We start from the raw sequence: 24,665 nt of genomic DNA on the forward strand, positions 1-24,665 counted from the left end.
TTTATCGTAATTTAAAATTTCTATTTATCTATTTTTATGAATTATATTAGTTATATATATATATATATATATATATATATATATATATTACTTTTGTTATTTCAATAAAAATTAAAATATTTTTTTAACGAAAATATTATTTTATAAATGTCCATTTGGATTTACTAAATTTTTATCATAATTTAAATTTCTACTTATTTATTTTTTATGTATTTTTATGAATTATAATAATTAATTATATATATAATTTTACTAAAATTTTTAAAAATAAATTGAATTTTTTTTTGAAAAAAAAAACAAGTTGGAAGTTGCCTTTTGTGAGTTGGCCTTCCTTAAGGAAGTCGCCATTCCAAATAGCGACCTGTAAGGAAAAAAAATTTTAAAAAAAAAGGGCATTTTGATAGATTTATTTCAAAAGGGAGTATATGGGTATATAAATTTCAGAAAGAGGACAATGAAAAAAAATAGCCTCATTAACATCTGACATGAACTCTATTATTAGTGGTACCTGTGTGATATAATTGGATTTCTTATGTCATGAATTGTTTTTCTGATTGGTTTAACTTTTTTGGATTTTTTCTTATGCATAACTAAGCTTTGGAAAGAACTTATGATGTAAACCTTTAAACATTATATTAAACTTTTTTAGATATGGATTATATTCATATAAATTTGAGTTTTTAGATTATTTATTTTTATGATAGATATATTTCGAACATGCTTGATGGCACACAACATTATTGTATATCAATACTTTTTTAATAGGCTTATGGCTTTTTAAAGGTAGTGAATAATATAATAATATAATTCATCTCTATGTGGTTTACTTGCTACAATAATTTGTTTTTCCTTTATTGATTTTATTTATTGGCGCTTTGTAGTTAGCTAAGTTAATATTTTTACATTTTGACTAAAGTTTGAATTTTAGTACTTTAACTCCTTTACAGCTTTCCGAGAGTTTCTATCTCAATATTTTTCTCTTACCATTTATTGCATGGCATGATTTGATAAACCATCCCTTTCTCTCATTGTTGATGTAAGAGCCTCTCAATCTTAAGAAGTAGGAGACATAAAGAGGAAAAGGGAAATAATTAATTAGTAGAAATATATAAGTAATTTTTTTTTATATATAAGTAAAATATTTATGTTTACGGCGGGCCATACTACGGAGGCTATGGATGGTCTCCATTTTCTTTCTTTGCACGAGGTCCAAGTGTAGCCGTAGGCATTGGAGGTGGATTTGAATCTATATTTCTGTTTATTCTTCTTGGTGATGTTGCTGCAGTTGTCAAGAAATTCTTGGGATCAAGAAATGATGATGATGATGATGATTACTAGCACAAAAGAGTGGAAGAGTGTGTGTTACATATAGATGTTATATTGGAAGAACAAATTATGTGACCAATTCATTTGGTGTTTTGAGCTTTATATTATTATACTTACAAACTTGGAAGAGAAGCAATCTAAGCTCAGAAATTGGGATTCTTCGGTAAAAGGGAATGAAAAAAATACACATTTTTATTTTATGATTAAAAATATTAAATTTAAATCTACGACATTTGATTTTGATCAAATGGCTACTAATATCTCGACTTTAAGAATGCAAAAAATCCCTGCTATAGGAGTTCGGGTCAATCATGAACTTAATCGCTCCACAACTAGTAAGGTGCAATATCATAGTTCCGGAAATTAAGTTAAGGACAATTAAAATTATATGCTAATTCCAATTGCATTCATTAAAACATGCTATTTTTAAGTTAAAACTGTTCTAATTGCATTCATTAAAACATGCTATTTTTTATTTTATTTATTTATATGTTAATTTATCTCTATGTGATTTTATTTGCTACACTTTAATAAATATTTTATTTTTGTAGAGCTTTGGGTGAATATAATAAGTTGCGAAGATTAAGAAAGAACAAGCCCACATAGAGCATTCACATTGTAAGTTGTTTAGATTATATATACATAATTTCAATTATAATTTATATGTTTTTATCTATATAATATTTACTCATTATAATTTACATATAATATTCAATTTTAGTGCCAAAGACAACCTAAAGGTTATGAGTGTGGTTACTACATTATGATACATATGTTGAACATTGTATCTAGTGGTCTTATTGATTCATGGATGCAGGTATGTGATAGATTTTTTTCAAAGTTAGTATTAATTAACTACTTATGATTTTTATGGTCACATGATTTAGATAACTTTGTTATTTCAATGTTTATAATTCAGATATTTGGAGAATCAAAACCATTCGAAGATGAAGAAATGATGAATGTCCGACAACGTTGTGCAAACTTGATTCTTGAACTAATAGAAAATGCTTGAAGCACTTGTATCATTTTAGTATCTTTAGACTTTTAATAGAAGTTAATGTTTTTTTTTTAACTAGTGAATATTATGTAGCTCTAAATTTGATAATTTAGATTTTGTAAAAAAATTAAGACTCATTGTCATTGATTTTTAAATGTAAAGCTTCGTATGAAGTTTTGTGTTTTATGGTTGAATGAGAAATTCTAGTTAATAGTGTAATATGTGAAATTATGAGGATGCATATGTAAGGGGTGAAAGTTATGAAGAAAAAAAATTAAAAAGTTAATTATTTAAATCAATTGGCTCATCGATAAAATAAACAGTTTTGAATATGACTTGTTATATTGGTTCAAATTTAACCGATGTAATAAATCAATTTTGATTTTGACTTGTTATATTGATTCAAATTTAATGGATCTAATAGATTAATTTTGAATCTGACTTGTTATATTGGTTCAAATTTAACCGATCTAATAAATAATTTTTGAATTTGACTTGTTATATTGGTTCAAAGTCAACCGATTTAATAAATCATTTTCGAATGTGACTTGTTACATCTATTATTTTAGCTGATTTAATAATTAACTATTTATTACAACGTTTGATGTTAGATCGGACAAGAAACCGATCTAACAAGTACATAGGAACCGATTTAATAGATTAATTAAACCTTGTTAGATCGATTCCTATGTGCTTTTTAAACCATTTAGGAAATACTCAAAACCAAAGTGATCAAGACTTCCTGTTACAAACTCCAAATCCAACATTGAAGAAGGAATTACTCCAGGAGGTCTCTGGAACCTACAAGCAACAATGGTACAAGATCAAATTAAGATCACTCTCTCCCTTTATAATAAAAATATTTTAACCAAATTTTTTCTACAACAAAAAATAACACCAGATCTCCACCAAGAGTTAAATCTCTGCACACCCAATCACATAAGGCAGCCAACCAACACGACAATGTTAGTTAATCACATCCTTACATCAATAGTTGTTCTAGCATTCACACACCAACACACTTTTAGTGTACACTCTTATGTCATTGTCTTATGTCCCTAACCTATTATATGAACTGTGGCAAAACTTCCTACTATACAAATTTAAACACTCACTACCTACTAATAAAAATAAGGTTTCATCATGTCACGTTATCACTGAAATTAAGAGTTATCTAACTTTGAGATCATTCAATGAATTTAGACTCTATAATAAATAATTAAAATTCCAAATAGTTGCACGTACAACTTAGATCACCATACATATATATTAAAATGTTTTGCACAAAATATTTCTTCCACCCATTTAAATAATTTGCACGAATACATTATAATAGTAGATATATTTTACAGTTTCAAACATAAGAGTACGAACACATTAAGCAACAACCAACACAAATCACAAACTCAAATTGACAAATGTGTTTAAAAAATTATAGCATTAAACTTATTATTAATAGAGACAATATCACAAACACATAGTATGCAGTTTTAAAGGATGAATGAAAATTGGGGTAACTACTACTACTCAAACTTCTCCATCACTTTCATAGTTTTTTAGGCATCATCACTTCTCAAATTTTACCATCACTTATGTAGAAATTTCTCCTTCAAATTTCTCTATCAATTAAAGATTAATAATAAGAATAATTAACAATGAAATAATTTTAGATTGTTGAGTAACAAACAATAATTATTAGAAAATTACTGGAGAAAGCAAAAAAAAAAACTTCTCGATAGTGAAAGAAATTGACACTTCTCGACGGAAATGCTCCTTGATAGATGGAAGAGGAAGACAAAGAAAGCTTGTCGTCGGTGCTGAAATAGAAAAATGTTGCGCCGGACCAACTCGTCGCCGGCGATGAAGGCTAAAAACTGCGTTCGATTCACGATTCATGTTTTCACTTAAGGATGAAGGTTAAATGTGGAAGGATGAAAACGTTTTCTTGGGTAAGATGTGCATGTTTAATTTGTGGCTGGGTTTGATGAGGAACGAAGATTGAAGGATGAAAAATGGGTTTGGATTCACGGGTGACTAATTTGTGGGTTTGCATGAAGAACGAAGGATGAAGATAAAAAATGAGAGGGTTGGCGCATGATTTCTTATTCTTTGGTTAATTTAGGGAATTTTTTGTGTGTGTAAAAGGCTTGTTAGATCGGTGTAACAAAACAGATCTAACAAAATTTACTATAATAAGAAATTTACCATAGCCTTTTTTTGTGTGCAGTTTTTTTTTTTTTAATATGTATGTTAGATAAGTTCAATTAGAACATATCTAATAAAATTTACTATAATAACAAATTTACCACAAATTTTTTTTTTGTGTAGTTTTATTTTTTTAATTTGTCTGGTAGAACAGTTCAATTAGAACAGATCTAACAAAGTTTACCATAATAACAAATTTGTCATCGTTTTGCTTATTACATTGGATGTATAACAATCGATCTAATATCGACGATGTAACAAGGTTAAAATGCACTAGTGTTGAAGGGATTAGACTATGTCACAGTCTAAAATTTCATATATTTTTGGAATTCAATGGAGTCGCCACCAAAGTTTATTTAAAATAGAGAAAACATTGGAAAACCCTTAAAAAATGTATTTAAAACCAAGTTTAGAGTACGGAGTCAATTATGTCAATTATGTGCAGAGAAGATATTAACACCCTATGACATCCATGAAAAATACAATTACCTATAATTAATTATGTAAGATTTATGTTAACTTAAATTTTTTTTTTTTATTGAAAAGTTCAAATTTCTTTAAGCACATCATTTTCACGACCTTGTATTTTGTTTATTTATGTGTACAACCTTGAATTTATTTGTGTTTCTTTATTACTTTATTTCCCAAGAACAATTTGATAGTTTTGTTGAGATATTTGTTGTCTTTTTTTTTTTTTTATATTACATGTTAATATGGGCCTTAAGTGTAATGAGAATCTAAAAAATCTTCTTTGTGTTGTCACATGGCTTGTTCGTTTGGGATTAGTAATTGGTGATGATAAAGTCTACATTTTCATATTTTTCCTTAGGACAATTAACTTTTCATCTTTGATCCACTTCGTTATTTCTTTTTCATTATGACAAATATTGATTTTAATATACTTCACCTTTACTTTCTTCTTATTAATTAATACAAATATTAATTATTTTTTTATGAATATGATATTGAAATAAAAAGATGTTTAAAATAAAGAATAAAAAAAATTCATTTATTATTGTATTTGACAAGAGTGCAATCTTGCTCCCACGTATTTCTAGGTAGAAATCAAAACTACGTAATTCTTAGGTAAAAAATGTGGATGTTTGATTGTTTTTTAAAGAAAGTTTGTTTTGTTGTTGAAAAAAATGTTTTGAGGAACAAAAATGAGTTTGTTCAATTTAAATAATTATTCTAAAATGCGAATTTTAAGACTATTAAGTTGTACAACTTGTGTCTTAAAAATTTATGGACTAAAAAGATGTCATATCTAGTTAACCGGTTTAAAAGTATTTTTATTATTTTGGTTATAAAAATGAGCTTTAAAACCACCAAATTGTACGACTTATGTTATAACCGCTCAAAAGATGTCACGTCTAATTAACCACTTTAAAAAAAAATTATAACTATTAATTTATTAAAAATAAAACGGATTTTAGAACTATCAAGTTATCACAATTTATAAGATTTAATAATTTAATAAAAATATAAATACAAAAATATGGTGTGTTGGTACAAGGTGGCATGTCGAGGACAGTTCAACTCTCAATAAGTCAACCTAACAATAATTAAAAGTCTCATTTATTTAATTCTAAAGCAATAAAAGGTATCATTTTGAGATTAAAAGTTTAAGCAAACAAAAAAGGGATCTATCATAGGCAGCGAAAAAGAAGGTAGAGGAGGTGCACGAGCAATGGTTGCTAGTCCGGTGGATAGCTGAAGTGATGACGAAAAATGATGCTATGTTTCTAGTTCTTGTGTTCTCCTCTTTTTTGTTAATTTTGAAATATATGGTTTTAATGATGGAGTTGGTGTGTTATTTCTTCTCTACTCTCCTTCGTTTTTTTTTCTTAGAATCCCTCCTTTTTGTTTCATCTTTTTTGATTTTTTTTATTTAGAAAATATCTTTTTCCTTTGCTTTTCTCTTTTTCTTTTCGGCCCAAATTTTCTGTCTTAGATTGATTTTTTGTCTCAATTTATAGGCTAAAATGATGAATTTTATGTGAATTAGATAAATTTGAGTTCTGGTTTTTTCTTTTTAATTGTTTTACCGCAAAAATCAAACAACTATATATAATTAGGGAAATAGATGACTCGTCTTTTTTATCAAGTATACAATTGGTGAAGATGGTATTATTGCTTATTTTTTGAAATTATTTTTAATTGGTCGGACAAAATTAGAGTAATACATAGACTCTTATAATATGGTGAATCTGAATTCGAATCACCGATAAGAGAGATAATCACATTTAGTGTTGATACGTCTCAAATAGGTTACATTTGTTGGAGAAACCCAATGAAATTATCTCTCCAATAAAATTACCTCGAAAACTAAAAAAATAATTAACAACCAAACAAAATCATTATATTTTATTTTACACATTCATGAAATCTCCACCTTATTCCATAGAGATTTGAATTGCCCATTTCTTGATTATATATATATATATATAGTACTATTTTTTAATTTTGTTAAAAATTAAATAAATGTACTACTATTTTTAAGTGTATTAATGTGTTGTAGAAATTTCATACCATTTCCTTACCATGTGATTTATTTTAATAAAAAATTCTTATTTCTCGTGCATTGTAGATATATTAATGAATTATAAGTTAATTTTTTAAAAAATAGCAGTAACAATCTGCCTCGCTTTGTCCCCCAATAGAATTGTTTGAACCAAAATTCGTTCGAATTCTCTCGAATATTCATTTTTAATTGAAATTTCTTAATTATTTAAATTTAATTACTTAATTTTGTTTTGTGACCTCACCTTTATAGTAATAATTATTAAAGATATTACATATATATATATATATATATATATATATATATATTTGGGGTTTTAGGTGACAACATCTTCCACTAATGTCTTGTCAAAAATGAATTTTCTGAACCAATCAAATAGAAAGTTTAAGACAAAATTCCTCTTTAAAGTAGAATTCTTGTAAACTAGTTGCAACAAAAATAGTTTATATATATATATATATATATAATATGACTAACAATTTTAGTTAAAGTGTAAAAAATAAATAAAATTTGTTGGCTAAGTCGTTAGTATCATCAACGACTAACTCCAACATGACAATTGATGCTTCATATTTCAACATGGCAACCCAAGTGGAGAATTTTCTTGAGTTTGCACCAATCGGTAACCACAAAAATTTGAAAGAGATAGACTCTATGAAAGAAAAGTGAATGTTGTATTTAACAACCCTCCAAATTAATACCATATAGTTTGCTTTTAAAATGCAATTTTGAGTCACATAATTGAGATTCATTAAGTTGCACAATTTAAAATAAAAAATTAATATGACAACTATGTATACTTTTAACTTCTTTATTTTTAAATGAAACCAATTCAAATAATCTAGAGTTTAAAATCTACAAAAATCTCACTACATATATGATTGTATGGTGATAGTCATTTTTTTATATAAAAAAATAATGAGTAGTAAGTCGTATTTTTGAGATGCAACTATATATCTATTGAGATCTATTATTATTGTCTTAATTTAATAATAATATAAATAGAAAACATCAAATAAATAATAAAAAATAAATTATGATTGAGTGTGAATAACATTCGTATAAAATTTTATGGTTAATTAGATGTGCGAACAATATCTATACAATAGCTTTTATTATGATGAAGTACTCTAATTTTAATGTGCATTTCAATTTTAACGTGAATACTATTTAAATGAGTCTTCTTAGATATTAACATTTTAGTATTGTGATACACCATATCCCCTTCATACGTGGATCAACATCACTTACTAGATATCATTATGAATCTTTCATCATAGATATTTAGTACAATAGTCTATTTGTACACCTCATGTAACAGCGATATTGTTGCCATCTACTACTAAAATAAATTTTGCAACCTCCTACTTGGTAATAATTTGAAAAAAGAGATAAATCCGTATTTTTTTTTTCTAAAAAAAGGATATTATAAAATTAAATAAAATCCATTGCATATATAGGCTTTTCTATAAAGCATATTGTTTAACGTTATATACACCATGTACTAATTTTCTTTGGAACCCACCTTAGTTGTCTTTTGGCATTCTAGTGAGTCAATCAAAGAATCCTCGTTTTCCAAAGCACAACCCATTGGATCAACTCTGACAATACTATGTTTGATTAATTGAGCAAGATTTTTATTCTCGATTTTCTTATATGCCTGATTTCATATAGGAATAATCGAGTTCCTAATATCCTCCTTATTTGAGTAAGTTACTTTCACTTGACTAACAACGCATTGGCATGCATGCTCTCTTTTGCTTAAAATGAAAATGACAATGGAGATTATAAAGATGAACATGATGAATATTTTCTGGGTTTTATATTTCTAAGAAAAAAATTTAAAAATTACAAATATATATAATAATCCTATGTGCTTTGCCATATCAACATTTTTAAATTAAAAATGTAAAAGTTTAACTTGTACATATATTTTAAAAGATAATTGATCTAAATGAAAAAAAAGAAGATAAAGAACAAATGTGTTATATTAAATAACATAAAGAACATCGATGTATCTTATATATAATATTTTATTATTCATTAATATGTGTGTACGGAAAAGAGACATAAGAAATAAGAATAATGTGATAATATTGACATTTGAAAGATAATATTCAATCGAACAATATAAACAATTGTCGGTTAAGATAAAAATGAATTAATTAAAAGGTCTAATTAGGCCTAGCCCTAAGTGAGACCGCTAAAATAAGGGTTTTAGTCCTCACTAATAAAAAAGTATTTACTAGTTGACCGAAAAATTAATAAAATTATTTACTCTACAGGTCTTGTAGAAAAAGCCTCATCGTTTTACTACTATTATAGATGGGTTGCTAACTCATTGCCTTTAACTTGGGCCAATAGACCTGCCTTTTTTTTAACCTTTTAACAAAAAAAATACAAATATATATTTTACTAGGTTAACCAGGCACCACCTGCACATTGCACATGTTTTGTTATATGCAACAAGTTAGATAGGAATATATGTGTATTGTAATTTTATTTTTTATCTTTTTGATCTAGATTTGGGGTAATTCTATTAATAAATATTTTTAAAATTAGATAGGAATATTTATAAATATTTTTAAAATTAGATAGGAATATTTATAAATATTTTTAAAATTATATTTGGGGTAATTCTATTTATAAATATTTTCAACAAGTTAGATAGGAATATTTTTTATCTTTTTGATCTAGATTTGAGCCAATAAAATTATTCTATTTATAAAATTAAATAAATTGAACTCTACTTTTATTTTTTCTAATTAAAATATATTAAATATTTATTTTAATATGAATATTTGAAGATTTATATAAATTATGAGTCTGGGTTTGATTTTAATGAAGATTTTGCTAGAGGGTTGGTCTTAGTAATTTTATCTAGAACAAGCGGTAGTTCTGGACGTTTTAGTTACAAAAAAAAATTGGAAATTCGTTGGTGCGAACATAGGCTACTAAGTATCGAGCACTTTGGTAGGATTTTTAAATTGAGAACAAAAAATTCAAAGGCGAGAGTTTTATTTTCCTAAAAAGTTACAATAGAGGAAAGAGAGGTATTCTTTGCTTATTAGATCAACAAAGAAAACTACAATCTTCTTAAAATGTAGAGAGTTAGAGAGAGCATGAGCAACACATCACCATCTTCATCATCATTTGCAAATCCCTTAGGAAACCGTGATCAAATCGACCTCTGCAAACCACCACCGCGAGCACTATCGTCAGAGCATCCACACAGCCACTTCTGTCAAGTTTGACCTCCAACGAACCACCACCACGAGCACTACCGCTATAGCATTCACTAAGTCACCAACGTCAACTTCAACCCTCGACAAACCACCACAGCGAGCAAATCCCCTTTCGTGACCGTTTTTTGTGTATATGTTATCTCTCACTCTCTATCTCTTAAAATGAAACTCATTTCTCTCTGTGTGTTCGTTTACTTTAAAAAAACATTCACTATAAATAAATATTAGATTAATTAGATGTGACATCTTTTAATCTTTGTGTTGTTAAGACACAAGTTATACCACGTGGTAGCTTTAAAACTGAAAATAAAATAAAATAAATACTCTTAATCGGATAAACTAGATAAGATATTTTTTTACTCCTTGAACTTTTGAGACACAAGTTGTACAACTTGATAGTCTTAAAACTCATTTTTTTTTAAATAATTATTCAAATCAAACAAACTCTTTCTTTCTTTTTTCCGTCAAAACAACTTTTTTTTTTTTATTAACAACAAAACACAATTTCTTTAAATACAATCAACACATCCGCATTTTCTATCCAAGAACAATGTAGCTTTGATTTCTCCATCGAACCGAGAGATATGTAAGAGCAAGATCACACTCTTGTCAAACACATTAATAAAAAATCTCTTTTTTTTCCTCTCTTTTTTAAACACATATTTATTTCAAAAAATAATAGATATGTGTGTGTGTGTGTGTGTGTGTTTAATTACAAATTTCGTTTGCAATATGCTAAAATAATCCTTAAGGACTTGCACGCTCAGGATTCTAGGGTCATGTCGTGGGGTCACAGAGCTATTCGATTGGATTAATAAGGATGTTTTCCCCCAACCCAATAATATTAATATTTAACAAAAGGAAAATGTTTTTTTTACTCTAATAATAATATTGGGTTTACTAACTCTTATAAATAACAATTATCTATTCTACTCTGTAAGTTACCAAAAATTTAATCATCAAATATTTTATTTTTATGCAATTCTTCTTATTTTTTAAAATTAAAATTTAAAATAATCACATTTTCAAATAAAGAGAACACTTTGACAAAATTGTGGAGATCATCAACGAGATCAAATTCTTTGTACATAAACAAATGATAATTATCATACTTATCAATGAGGTAAATCTTTCAAATGATGGACCAATATTGAGGCATTCAGTATTCAACCGATATAATACTCCTACTCTTCATTCATATTCATATATTCTATAAAACAATTGTTCATCCATTCAACTCATTCTCTCCACACTCATTAAAACTCTTGTAATATGAGAGAAATCTTTCAACTTGATACTCTAAAGTTGGGGCAACACCACCGCTTTGTCTCATTCAAACACGTGTCTTTCAAAATTATAACTTGGGGGCAATCCTTTCACCATTTTTTCTAATAATATACACGATATTTTGTATATTCCAAAATCAGAGCATTTTCTCCGTCATTCTTTTAAGGATTGATTATCTCTGGATTTTAAGTTGAGGACCTCCCCCATATTTCATTTTTGTATTCCTACAAAATTAATTTTGATGCTGTTTTTCCAATCACTCATTGCATCTCATTCCTCTCACTATCTTTTCATAATGGGGCACTTTTTTGTTCTTTCTTGCTTAGCTTGTGGAGAATAGTTAGGTAATCTCAATTTCTTTAGACTACGACAACTATTTGTTAAAATCTAAATTAAAGCAATGTAATCCTTCATGAATTGAGGCAATTACCTTAGTTTTCAAAGTCCATGTATTCCCATTTATCACGCAAATATTCCATCCTCCTTTTGAGGCACATCTTAACCAACTCTTTCAACCTTATTTTCACTATCATGTCTACTTAATTAATTAAAGGTCTCACAATCTTCTAATTATATGGTATGCCGCATGATCACATCAAGCACAACGCTCGAATGACATGCAAATTATTGCTCAAATACCACTCAATCCCTAAAAATTTGCACAAACCGACCAATAGACAACCTACTCAATGATCAAAATAAGATTTGGTCGTATTGGAGTAACCTTCAAGATGTACATCTTGCTTGGTTATGACAAATACTTTGTTTTAGTCGTAGTAACTTACTGCATATCCATTTTATTTGGTTATCACAAGCAAAATTTATGGATAAATTTAGTTGTGACAACAAAAACTAGTCTTATATTTCTAGGACATGAGTTATGACATCTTAAAGATCCTATAAAAGCTCAAAAGGTCCAATTTTCATTGGCAACTCAAACACTAAGTCCAATATTTCATTGGCACCTTAGAGTTCAATGTTCATTGGCACTCCAAAGCCCAACATAGGCACCTCAAAATTCAATCTATATTGGTACTCCAAAGCCCAACATAGGCACCTTAAAGTCCAATCTCTGTTGGCACTCCAAAGCTCAATATTATTGGACAACAAAAAGGTCCAATTTTCATTGGTAACTCAAACACTAAGTCCAATCTTCATTGGCACCTCAGAGTCCAAGGTTCATTGACACTTCAAAGTCCAACATATGCACCTCAAAGTTCAATCTCCATTGGCACTCCAAAGCCCAACATAGGCACTTTAAATTCCAATCTTCATTGGCACTCCAAAGTCAAATATTATTGATAAACAAAAAGGTCCAATTTTCATTGGCATCTTAAACACTAAGCTCAATTTTCATTGGCACCTCAAAGTTCAATGTTTCATTTGTACATCAAAGTCCAACATGGACACCTCAAAGTCCAATCTTCATTAGCACTTCAAATCCCTATATCCATTGACAAACAAAAAGTCCAATCTTCATTGACATCTTAAACAGTAATCCCAATCTTCGTTAGAACATCAAAGACCAAAGTTCATTGGCACCCCAAAGCCCAGTATTCATTTGCAAAAAAAAAAAAAAGGTCTAATTTTCATCGTGTCGCGGCCTAAAATTTCGAGTGTTTCTCGAATTCAATGGAGTCGCCACCAAAATTTATTTTAAAATAGGGAAAATATTGGAAAACCTTTAAAAATGGTAAAAATAAATAATAAAAAAATGGTCTTTGAAACCAAATTTTAAGTTCAGGTGTTGATTATGCGTAGGGAATGTATTATCATCCTACGACATCCGTTAAAACACAGTTACCTTATTATTAAGTTAAATAATATTTATTTCTCCTTATTATTAAAAATGAAGAACAAGTATTATTATTTCTTAATATGATTTTGGAATAAATGTGTGCTTAAGAAATAAAGGACAAAAAAGATATTTTTATTAATGTGCTTGACAAGAACGTGATCTTGCTCCTACGTATCTCTCGGTGCGATGGAGAAATCAAAGCTACGTAGTTTCTGGGTAAAAAAAGGAATATGGATGTGTTGAGTGTTTTCAAAGAAAATTTGTATTGTGATAAAAAAAAGTTTTGACGAAAATAAAAAATAAAAGAGCTTGATTTGAACACGTATTTTAAAATATGATTTTTAGGACGATTAATTTGTACAACTTGTGTCTCAAAACTTAAGGAGTAAAGAAGATGTCATATCTAATTTAATCCTCTTGAATTTTTTATTATATTATCGATTAAATTGAGTTTCAAAACCACCAAATAGTACAACTTGTGTTTTAACAACTCAAAGATAAAAAAAAAAAGTCACATCTAAATAATCAAATTTAAAAAGTTAATTTTATATTTATTTATTTATAAAAATAAATTTTACAGTTATCAAGTTGTATAAATTGTGTTCTGCTACTCATGGATTAAAATATGTCATTTCTAATTAACCTTTAATACTAATTTTATTAATAATTTGTTTATGAATTTTAATTTATTAACTTATCTAAGAAGATGAGATTTAGAACCGCCAAGTTGTCGCAACTTATGTCCTAATAACTCAAAGATAAATAAAATAAAATAAATATCACATCTAATTAAATAAATTTATAAGTCTTTTTTATATTAATTTATTAAAAATAATAATGAATAAAATAAAATAAAAAGAAAGTTTTATAACTATCAAGTAGTACCACTTGTGTCCTAATAACTCAAAAATTAAAAAGATAGCGCATGGAATTAATATTTAAAAAATATTTTACATTATTTTTTATTTTTAAAATTGAGTTTTAAAACCACCAAGTAGTACAACTTGTATCTCAACAACCCAAAGATTAAAAAAGATCACATGTAATTAATCAAATTTAAAAAGTTTATTTTATATTAATTTGTTAAAAAAAAATTCTAAAATTTATATGTTGTACCCAGTTATAATTATACATAACTTGAACCAAATATTTTCTTTAACTTTATGACTTAATAAAAAATGGAAATGCAAGCTGTAACTAGCCTTGTAAACAGATTGTCTTTCCGTTAAAAGAAAGCCAACTAATGTACTCAAATTGTGAAAGGAAAATTGTACCTTCACGAAGTGATAAAGTGAACCTAGTTGCCTAGCCTTGCCTATACTTATGTTGAGATAAGAATGCAAGCATGCTTCAGTTTTAACAGCCTTTCAATTTTAAACAAAGAAAAAAAAAGATATCACTTTTAATCATAAATCCAACAATTTTCTCAGGCAATCAACAAGTAAATGACATCATTTTTAAAGGATAAAATCAAAATTTCACCAAACAAACAACATAATGAAAGTGTCATATTAAAGAACGAGACAACGTAAAAGACGTGAATCAGTGTATACCGGCGAAAAAGATGGCAACGGTGGTGTAGCGGTGGTCAGTTTTCCGGCGACGGTACCATCAGAGGTTTGAGTTTTTTAGTCTTATCTTTTTACTATTAACCTTACATTTACATAACACTAGAGCTATTATAATGTAAAAGGAAAATAAAAGAAAATATACCTTCTCTTCTTCTTGCTTGTTTGCTTTTGCTTCTACTCTTTTTTCTTCTTTTTTGTTTTGGTATTTTTCTGTTCGTGTTCGATCTCTCCTCCTTTGTGTGTGTGTGTTTTTTTTTTCAGTAGAGTTAAACTCCGATCCTTTTAAAAGATAAACAAAGATGTATTTGTAGAGTTTTTTAACTTGTCTTGTTGTTTTCTTTGTCTGTGCCACTGTTTGAGTTTGAGCTTTTCAGATCCATGTTTGATGCTTCATCTCTTTTGCTCATCATCTGAGTTTTTTTTTCTGCTTTGATGCATTCATGGTTTTGACTTATTTGTTTTGATCTGTTCATTTGCTGAGTTTTTTCAAATGCAGCTTTAATTTGTCTTTTAGGTTTTTTTTTTAAACTCAAAAGTTTGTCTCTTTGCTATCTATAATGTGTACAATGGCTAACTTATAAAAATTATCTTTTTATTTCTCTAATTAGTTACAACAGGTACAAATGTATCAATGAGCATGGCTTGTGCATCAATAGCAGTCAACATCAACATAGCAAAGTTTGACAGTGAGCAAGGACATCAATAGAGAACAAAACAAAGGCAAAACTCGAACAGCTGGCCTGATGTGATTTAGTTTGACTTAATTTTTAATGTAAATTAATTTGCCTTAATTTGTAATTTAATTTGGTTTTAAAACTGTAATTATATTTGACATTGTAAATTGATGAGACAATGAGTTTAATTTTTAGCTATATTTTTTATTTCCTTTTTTATATATATATTTTCCTTTTTTGTATCACAAAATTTGATATATTATAATAAAAATAGATATTATTACCCTTTTGAATTATTTATAATAAGTTGGACAAAATTAGGTACTACACATTGGCAACTAAAACACAAAGTCCAATCTTCGTTAGCAAACATATAAAAAAAATTCCAATTTTCATCGACATTTAAAATCCAAAGTCCAATATTCTTTGGCATCCCCCTAAACTCAATCTTCATTGGCTTTTTAAGCCCAATATCCACTGAAATCCACAAACATCGTTAGTTGGTAGCTTAGAATGCTTTGATACACCAAAGCCAAATATCCATTGGCACCCACAACATGTACCATTTACAATACAACGCCTAAGATCTACATGGCACCTCTAACCCAAAGCCCAATATTTCATTGGCAAGCAAAAAGTCTAATTTTTATTTGCACTTCAAATGAATAGTCCAATCATAATTGGCACCTCAACCAATGCCCAACATTCCATTAGTAACGTATAGACCCAATCTTTATTGGCAACATATAAGTCCACGTCCATTGACATCCCAAAAGTCCAATAATCATTAGCATCCCAACCAAAAGCAAAACACTAATTGGCAACAAAAAACCCAATATTCATTAACAGCGAAATCTCAGTTTTCATTCACATTTTTATCGATCTACACATCGGTAACCAAATCGAAGACGATCATTTACCTTCTCGTCGATCTACGCATCAGTAACCAATCTGAAAACGATCATTTTCATTTTTGTTGATCTACGCATTGGTAACCAATCTGAAGATGATCATTTGTCTTCTCGTCGATCTACACACAAGTAACCAATCTGGAGACGATCATTTATATTTTTGTTGATCTACGCGTCAGTAACCCAACTCGAAAACAATCATTTTCATTTCTATTGATCAACACATCAGTAACCAACTCGAAGATGATTATTTTCATTCCTATTGATCAACGCACCAACAATAAATCTGAAGACGATAAATTCCATTTGTAATTCGGTAACCATTATGAAAACGATAACAATCATTTCTATTGAACTACGCACCAACAATAAATCTGAGGACGATAATTTTCATTCATAATTCGGTTACCAATTTGCTTTCACATTAGCAATTTATCAGTTTCACATTATACTCGCCTTTGCATTATTCTCATAGTTTTTAATTTTTTTTTGCACCTATATTGTATTTATTTTCTCATTTTACAACTTTCACATTTACAATTTGACGGACAAAATTCGAATCCTTATATTTACTTATCTTTTACAACGATAATATGAAAACATTGTTATTCAAAATTTTCTACAAAAATATAATTAAATATGGCCAGCTGTAGTACCCAATTTTGTCCTGCCATTTCAAAAAATGAAAACAAATAATAAGTCATAATAATATGCTTAATTTTGTATATTTACGATCATATTGTACTAAAAAAATTTCAAACAAAATCAAAATTAAACTCATAAATCTATTTCAATAATTGAGCTCAAATTCTCATTGATGTTTTAACAAAGTGTCCAATTTATATCATAAAAATATACAAAATAAATAAAAATTAAAAATAACTAACAAACAAATAAATAATGTTTTTGGTAGATGAGACATCTTTTTATTCCTTGAGTTTTTGAGACACAAGCTGTACAACTTGATATTCTTAAAACTCATTTTTTTAAATAATTATTCAAATCAAACAAACTATTTCTTTCTTTTTTCCGTCAAAACAACTCGTTTTTTTTTATTAACAATAAAACACAATTTCTTTAAAAGCAATCAATACATCCACATTTTCTACCCAAGGACTACGTAGCTTTGATTTCTCCATCGCACCGGGAGATACGTAAGAGCAAGATCACACTCTTGTCAAGCACATTAATAAAAAATCTTTTATTTTTTCTCTCTTTTTTAAGCACACATTTTATTTCAAAAAATAATAGATATTCATATTTAATAATAAGGAGAAATAAGTATATTTAAGTTAATATTAATTTTTAATAATTAATTATAGGTAACCTTATTTTAACGGATGTCGTAGGGTGTTAATACCTTCCCTACGCATAATCGACTCCCGAACTCAAAATTTGATTTCAAAGATAATTTTTTTTTTATATTTTTTCTATTTTTAAGGGTTTCCCAATGTTTTTCCTATTTTAAAATAAATTTTGATGGCGACTTCATTGTATTCGAGAAACACTAGATATTTTAGGTCGCGGCAATGCCATTATAAAATGCGTATGAGTCAATTGTTGGTTCATCCATAATCAATAAAGAGATATTTTAAAATCATGCGATGAACTCTACATTGGTGCACTTAAAACCTGAGTACATGGTTCTTTTCAAAATTCTAATTGGATGTGTGGTACCCAAAGATGGGTCTATGGACCACATTAGCAAAGATCACAAGAGTCTGATGTGGAACATCTCTTAAAGGATCAAAGCGAATCTTCCCAATGTCATCTTGGAACACACAAGGTCACGTGTCATCAATTCTAGGACAGGGAAGATAAGGACTACCCCTTACCCTATACTGATCACTATTGCACTAATGCATACTCCTCTCATTCAAGCTTTAGAAGAAGTTGAAGGAACTATTCAAGAGCAACATTTGGTTTCATCATCTACACTAGTGGTCAACATCTCCAACGTCATCAATATGCAATTGATTTCTCCGAAGAACTACATTCAACCTAGCGGTGATGCTAGAAGGTCATCATATCAAACCAATGGATCTTAGACCATTCCTTCTACAGATGAGGACTCATACACCCCTATATTTGAGAAAGACAATAAAGAAGTGGTTTTGGAATACCTAGGGAGGTGTCAGTCCAACCAAGAAATGGCCTATGCATGTCTTCCTCTGCCTAAGGTTGCTCAAGTGTTCGAGCGGAAGAGGAAAAAAGTTGTCCAAATGTTGAGCATTGAAAAGGATGTGGAAGAAGAAACCAACACCAATGAAGAAGTAACACCCCTCTTTCAGAGATAGAAATGGAAGGTAACACCAAACTCTGAGCAAACTATTCCTACCATCTATCTTGAACCAGAACTAAAACCTCTAATACACTATCCCCAACATACGAACTTAGTTGGCGTTTCCTCAACCCTACATCTGCTACCCCTGTTAACTCTAACACCTTAAATGAGACGTTTGAGGCTACCCTAGATGAACATTTTGCATCCCTTCGATACAAAACCCATTATCTCCCTCTCAAGCACAACACTCCAACTCAAACACCTACCTCATCTACCATCCATCAAACACCTACCTCTTCACTCCTATATCTGACCCCACCTCACCAAGCCTTGTGAATCCCCCTCCCCAAGAAGTTGAGACAGCAGCTCAAGTCCTCGTTGACTTAGTCTCAATACATCATTATATGATTCCTTTACAACTCCCTCCACACCTTTTCACTCTAAACCTGCCACCTCCACCATCCTTTAGACCTTATTGCCCTCATACAATTCATTCCCTCGACAAATTCCATACTAAAAGTGCAAACACGAGGAGGGGTTTGAATTGTGTTTGACAAAGTTGATAATATTTTGCTAGTTTGATGAAGGCTGGTTGGTTTTTATGAGATACTTAGATAAGAAGCAATTGAGTTCAGAGCAGCAAACAATGAGTGAATAAATAATTGGACATGTAAATTTATCCTAGTTCACCGCTAACTTGGCTACATCCAATCCTCTCATTCAAAAGGCTTCAATTCACTAGTTCAAATACTTGAATTACAAAGCACTTGACCTTCCAAGCCAACCTTCTCAAACAGCGTGACAACCCCAGACTTTAGAAGAACTAACTACCTTGACCCTACAAGCCAAGTTATCTCAAACAACCTAACAACCTCAGACTTTTGAGGAACTAACCACCTTGATCCTACAAGCCAAGTCTTCTCAAACAACCTCACAACCCCATACTTTTGAGGAACTAACCACTTTGACCCTACAAGTCAAGTCTTCTCCAACAGCCTAACAACCCCAAACTTTTGAGGAAATAACCACTTTGACCCTACAAGCCTAGTCTTCTCAAACAGACTGACAAAAAGTCAATGCATTTGGTAAACGTCAATGCTTTAGCAAAATTCTGCCTTCGGTTGCTCTATGCCTCTGGTTAATTAATATTACTTCTAGTCATTGCCCTTGGTCAAGAAATCACGCCTTTGGCATTCATGCCTCAGATTGTTCTTTCCGCTGATTGTTCCTGCCTCTAGCTAATAATCGTGCCTCTAGTTGTTCCTGCCTCTGGTCCCATAGTTGTGCCTTTGGTTGTTCTTGCATCTGGTTTAGTGATCATGCTTCTGATTGCTTAATGCTTCCAATCAAGAACATTCTACTTCAGCCAAATTGAAATCATAATCTTTAGAAAAATTCTAAGTTTTAGTTTTATGCTCAATAGTTAGAATTGATCTCAACTGATCTATTTTTGAAAACATTGAAGCACCATGTTGAAGGATAAAAGGACCATACCATGGAGGACACTAAGCCATCCCTTGAAGGACAAAGGCAATGTTGTAATTGATACTATAAATAACACACAACAATAGAAAAGAACTCGCAACATTTTAAAAGTGAAACAAACACAATACACAAGAAAAACACATAAAAAAGGAATGAATGAAAAATCATCTTCGTAGAGAATTACAAGTATTGATGTAAATTTGTCAAAGTGTTTTCATACACTTGAATTGAAATAGGATTGAATATGTAACATTCTCTCAATGAGAGTTAGAATCCTTAAATCATACTTTGTATTAATTCAGATAGAATGTAGAATTGATGTAAATTAGTTAAAGTATTTTCATACCCTTGAACGGATATAGGATTGAATATGTAACATCCTCTCAATGAGAGTTAGAATCCTTGAAACAAACTTTGTTTCAATTTAGACACAAACTTGAACTAATATAAATCAACCGGTTAGTGGAAACAACACTCATGAACCTCAACGGATGTTTGCAAAAATGTTGAAGAAGGGTTTTGGCGAAAAAACCTAGAGAGGCTGAAGAAAGAATACTCAAAGCCTGAAGAGGCAGAGTAAAGAATACTTAAAGTCTAGAGAGGTTGGAGAAAGAATACTCATTGCCTGAAGAGGCAGTGTAAAGAATAATTAAAGTCTGAAGAGGCTGGAGAAAAAATACTCAAAATATGAAGAGGAAGGGTAAATATTACTTTCAAAGCATGGAGATGATGGAGAAAGAATACTCAAAACCTGAATAGGCAGAGTAAATAATACTTGTATGCTATTGTTAAAATAGTAGATTAAGTCCTCGACATAACTAAGATAACATCTCTCTATAAGGGGAGGACTAGATGTAGCAAATATTGTATTGTGAACTAGTATAAAAATAAATGTTTTTTGTTCTTTCTTTATTTTCTTTATCTTGGTTCGTTATGATTCAATTTTATTTTCACTAAATCTGATTTGTAAAAATAAGTTGAATTTTTTGATAAAGAAAGTATTTGTGCAAAGAAATTGAAGTATAATTTAAAAATGACATAACACAATTCAGTAAGTAAAATGGTATCAGTTGTCAAATACCAATTTTAGCCCTCTCTTTATCTTCTTTCCTTCTTCGTTCTTCTCTTTTTTCGTTCTTCCCTTCTTTCTATTTCCTTTTTCCATGACCGACATACCTCCATCACCATTGTCGCATTCTCCTCCTTTTGATCCTCCTCATCCAAATCGAGATCCCAAAAGTCCTTTTTACATTCATTCCAATGAGAATTTGTCTCTTGTCTTGGTGTCTCCCGTTTTGGAAGGATATCCTCCTTTGAAGGTAATGGAAGGATATCCTGCTCACAGGCAAGTTTTTAATATTTTTCTAATGTTTTTGCCAATGATTTCTTTTTCCATTTTATAGGTGAAGAGTGTGCTTGACCCTTGTGAGGATGACAATGAGGGAATCCAAGATGATATGAGCACTGGTGATGATTCCATGCAAAATAATGAGTATTATGATACTGACAATGAGGTAAGTGAGGATGTTGCTTGATATAGCCATTACTAATTTGATATTAAGATTTTTGTTAATGTAATTGACCGTCATGAACCATTAAAGTAATGGTGTTACTCAAATTTGATATTTTACAATTTTCAGGTTGATCACTCTCAAGGGGATCAATATATAGTTGCACCCATAGGTGATTCGGATTATTATTCTCATTGTTGCACAATTTATTTAATATACTCTTCAGTCTATTCATTTAATAAGTAGACAATGACAGAGAAACAGCAAGCACAAGAAGATAATGGTGAGATTGATGAAGGTAAACTAGGCTCTTTTCTCTTAGCAAAAAATTGTTTGTGTGTATTTTTGGGTGTGTATATAGTAAAATTGACCCAGAAGAATGACATTTCCAGAAATTTTTTAATGTTAGCCTTTAGATTAATCAAATGGTCTCCATAATTAGAATAATTCAATTATCAGCACTATATCTTTGTATTAGAACACTTCAATATCCTTTAGTTTATCCATCAAATTACCACAATTATATTATTAAGGTATAAAAAACAACATGAAATTAAAGATAGAAAATGAGAAAGATGATTGTCTTATTAACTATAGAAATGGAAACCATCCAATAGGATGACTTATTCAATTGGAACTACATGGAACTGTAGAAGTGTTATTGTTATTTTTTGCAATATCACCGGGATGTATCTAGTTTTTTGCAATGAGAATCTACATGGAACTGTAGAAGTGTTATTGTTATTTTTTGAATGGACTATATCTTCAAGCTTAAAAGTGAATTATTATTAGTATGGTCTGACAGGTTTATGAATTAATTTTATTAGGAAAGAATCATGAGTTGTTTTAGCTGTTGCGAAGAGGATGAGTACCATAAGACTGCTGAAAGTGGTGGACCATATGTTGTAAAAAATCCAGCAGTTAATTTGACTCTTATAAGTTAGAGGAGTGCATTAGGGATGATATATATAGTTTGCAACTCAAAAGAGTTCATGCATATTTGAGGGGTGTTTCCGTTTTGACTGGATTGAACTCATAATATGCAATTGAGATGTTGTTTACAACACTTAAATGGGTTAATTGGCTTTCTTATATTTACTTGATTTGAGTTTGATGTAATTATTCTGACAAATTCCACTTTGCAGGGAATGATGGAAATTATCATGCTTCTGAGACTGCAAAACAGGGAGCTAAGGCTGTTAAAGAGCAGCCCATTGAAGTTCCTGAGATACAGGCAGATGAACTGAAAGAAGTTACTGATAACTTTGGACAAGATTCACTTATTGGAGAGGGATCCTATGAAAGAGTATACTATGGAGTTCTTAAAAATGGGCCGGCTGCAGCAATCAAGAAGTTAGATGCTAGTAAACAGCCCGACGTGGAATTCTTGGCCCAGATATATTTGTGCGACAACCTTGGCTCAGTATTTTTTGTTACATAATTGATGTTGTTCTCGGGTGAAACGGTAATTTAATAAATATCTAGATTTTGAGATATTTGTTAAGTTATATTTATTATATTTATATATGTTTGTTTGGAGGGAAAAAGAAAGGAAAACTAGAAGGAAGGAAAAGGAAAAGAAAATAGTATATAAAGGAAGGAAGGAAAAAGGAAGAAAGGAAAAACAAAGGAAAGAAAAAGAAAGGAAGGAAATTTCCAATTTTCCATCTCCTTCCTCTGAATCTCATGAAACCAAAATCCATCCTTCTCCATTTTTCGTTTTCGTCGCTTTCTTTTCTTCAAAACTAGTAACCCAAGGTTGGGTGAGAGTTAGATCAAGGTTTTCGCAACTCCACTCTTCCTCTTTGATTCGAAAACGAAGAAAAACGGTTTTGAGATCCAAACACAAACCCCTCCGTTTCTTCTAGATCCGAACCTCATTTCTCGAAGAGACAGAAGGGAAAGTTGCTCACCACCACGCTACGGTGCTAGTGAACTAATTTGGAAGCGGCGTTGCGAGCGGAGATTTTACCGGAATTACTCGCGGTACCGGAAACGCGCGTTAAAGCTAACGTTGAGGTAAGGGCTCCTTCCAAACTTTTAGTTTGCATTAGGGACTTATCTGTGGTTGTGTGGGGAGGAATTTGTTAGGGTTTAATGTATCGATTTGGGGAAAAACGAAACTAGGGCGTTATGGGTAAAACCTTAGAGTTAGGTTTTGTTTATATTGATGAATGTTTCGTGGTAAATGAATTTGAATGTCATTGTGTGTGATTATGAGTAAATGAAATTTGATGTATCTGTGTGTTATGTTGCTTTGATTTGTGTTCGTTGTTTTTGACATGCTCTTAATTGATATTGATGAAATTTGATATGTGTATGGTTGGATTTGTGAATAAATGAATTGATATGTTTTGATGTGAGAATTTGTTGAGTTTGTGTTGTGTGAAATTTGAAAACCATTAAGTTAAATGAGTATTAAGAATGGGGAATCTCTTAATGTCTCGTTTACTTAATGTGCGTTTGTTTGTGAAAAATCGTTTAAGTTAACTGGGCGTTAAGAATGGGGAATCTCTTAATGTCTCGTTTACTTAATGTGCGTTTGTTTGTGAAAAATCGTTTAAGTTAACTGGGCGTTAAGAATGGGGAATCTCTTAATGTCTCGGTTACTTAATATTTTGTTTTAAAGAAAAATCGTTTAAGTTAACTGGGCGTTAAGAATGGGGAATCTCTTAATGTCTCGGTTACTTAATATTTTGTTTTAAAGAAAAATCGTTTAAGTTAACTGGGCGTTAAGAATGGGGAATCTCTTAATGTCTCGGTTACTTAATATTTTGTTTTAAAGAAAAATCGTTTAAGTTAACTGGGCGTTAAGAATGGGGAATCTCTTAATGTCTCGGTTAC

The sequence above is a fragment of the Cicer arietinum genome, chromosome 5, assembly GCF_000331145.2.
Source record: "Cicer arietinum cultivar CDC Frontier isolate Library 1 chromosome 5, Cicar.CDCFrontier_v2.0, whole genome shotgun sequence".
In the NCBI taxonomy this organism is placed as follows: Eukaryota; Viridiplantae; Streptophyta; class Magnoliopsida; order Fabales; family Fabaceae; genus Cicer; species Cicer arietinum.